Source organism: Harmonia axyridis, chromosome X, assembly GCF_914767665.1.
Source record: "Harmonia axyridis chromosome X, icHarAxyr1.1, whole genome shotgun sequence".
In the NCBI taxonomy this organism is placed as follows: Eukaryota; Metazoa; Arthropoda; class Insecta; order Coleoptera; family Coccinellidae; genus Harmonia; species Harmonia axyridis.
Genome location: NC_059508.1, coordinates 34,362,640 through 34,365,139, shown reverse-complemented (window position 1 = coordinate 34,365,139; position 2,500 = coordinate 34,362,640).

The window sequence follows — 2,500 nt, the reverse complement described above, 5'->3', positions numbered from 1 at the left end:
ATTACCTCGACTTTTGTCAACGTAAAAACCGAGAGAACGTTGTTTATGGAAGTTTTTGCTAGATTTTTTCGGAATTCGCGATCTTTCCATAAACACGCGAATTATATACTGCCCCAGCCAAAAGTGTGTCCCTCCATATACACTGGCTCTAGATGAAAGTGGAACTTTGCAAAATCGGCTATAACAACCAGCCCGATGGGCCTATCTGGGAGATTCAAAGACGATTGGACAGCTGAGATCGTCTGACACATGCCCTGGCGTTCTGCGACGGCGCAATGGAGGAAAGACCAAATTGACGAATTTATGGACATGGCAGTTCTTGAATCAGATTAGGAGACAGTCCACAACATCAAAAGGACCAAAGTGAGCGATGTTCATCTATAATCCGGATGTGGAGGACCAAAAATAAAAAGTTAAGTATGCTCCCCAATTTTGTAGGATTTGTTAGGTGCGTTAGCAAACCCTTGGAAAATGTCACCTAACCCTCACATAATCTTTTTCATCTGCACTTGCGCAGATGGAAACTCCGATATCTCAAGAACGGCTGGACCGATTCGAGCAAGATGGGGCTCATTGGAGAGCTGGGGCTCGGCTCTTCCCTTGGAGACCCATGCGCATGCGCTACGACGCTACAGGAGCTATTTTCCAAACGGCTCGTCGGATTTGCCCCTAATTGGAGGGAGGGCACTTGGCCAGACATATTGGCGACTAATATTTGGAGGAGGAGCCCTGCGGAACTTTAGATGTCCAGGAATGGTCCTTATAAGCAACATACATGCGGCACGACGACTGAGGGAGGTTATTCATCAAATCCTGTCTTGATTCTTATATGCCCCTGAGTTGACAACTTCCTGTCGACGTTGCTTCCCTTCCCTGACGCCCGTGGCACACAATCCTACGGTTTTTTTTTTTTAACTTGTGAGAGAGACTCAAACGTTGTGGACGTGATTTTCTGTGTTCGTAAATTATAAAGACTTGATTTTTGTTTATTGCTGGTGTGAGAGTTTTAATTGCATCCCGCACAGCTGCGAACTCATAATGCACCCGTGTATATGTGGCAAAACCTATGTCACGGAAAGGGGTCTGAAGGATCATCAGAGGAAATACTGCCGGGGGCCACCCAATGTGGAGTGCCCTGACTCGCTGTGTCAGTACTGCGGCCTGAACTTTAAGAACTATATGGCCATGAGAAAACATCTCTCCATGGCCCATCCGCAGGAGTATAATCAGGAATTGTATGTAGAGGTGGAGTCCAGCAGTCGTCGTCTGTTTTGGACGGATGGTGAAATTGAGGAGATGGCAAGGCTGGAGGCTACCTATCAGGGAGACGGACTTCTGGACTATCTGGCATCCAGGATCGACAGACCTAAGGAGGGTATAAGGAAAAAGAGATACGGAATGCAATACAGAAACACTCTAGAACGTATCAAACGTGAGATGGAAAATGAAGTCATCATCACAAGGGAGGACTTACTGTCAGCTGGTCCCTCTAGACCGAACACCAGGTCTAGAGCTTACTCTAACCCTGTCGGTGCTAGGCCACTTTTTGCTCCAAGAGATCGGGCATTGTCGGAGCGTGCGGAGTCCGTTTCCCTTGCGCCATACGAGGACGATGCTGGGCCCCCGCTTGAGGTGGGAACTGAGCCCGAGGAATTCGTCTACGATCCGCCTGATATACGGCTGCCTGTTCCGGCCTTAGTTGTCGATGTGGTGGAGCCGGATGAGGCTTTGAGATCCCCCCTGAGTACACAGACCGTGTCCGAGAGCGGAGCTCCTGGACCGATTGAGCCCGTTCTGCGAGAGAGCGTCTCCGATGAGATTCCGCGGGAAGCGGAGGATCCGGTGTTGAGGCATCTCCTTGAAATGTGCGTCGCTTTTGAAGATGCTAGAATGATTGAAGTCTGTCGGCTCGTATGCATGAAGATGGATGGCTGCAGGGAGGCTTTCGATGAATGGATGGATGAGATTTGCCGCAAATACGGCAGACAATCGGGTGGTGGAGCTCTGAGGACTACTGAAACCTCAGCTCAAGAAGTTGGCAGAAGAAGGAGGAGAGCTTTACAGTTCAAACAAATGCAGCATAAGTTTAGAACAAACAGAAAGCAGTTGGCGAGAGAGGTTCTGGACGGCGAGCATTCCGGCTCGCAAGCGGACACCCCTAGGGGTGAGGATATATTGCATGAGTACAGGAGAATTTTTGAGACGAGACCACCAGTAGACAGCGCTCGAATAACCGATGCTAAAGTCGATCAATGTAAGATTTACAGTCCTATCGTCTCTGCTACCATCTTAGAGACGATCAAGGAATTCGGGAATACATCAGCTGGCCCGGACGGCATAGACTCTGCGCGTCTCAGAAGGATCCCGGTGCCCATCTTAGAGTTTTTATTCAACCTGATGCTGCTGTCTGGTTATGTCCCGAAGATGCTGCGCACCAGCAGAACGGTCTTGATCCCAAAGGGCGATCAAGACCAGAAGAACGTTAATAACTGGCGCCCGA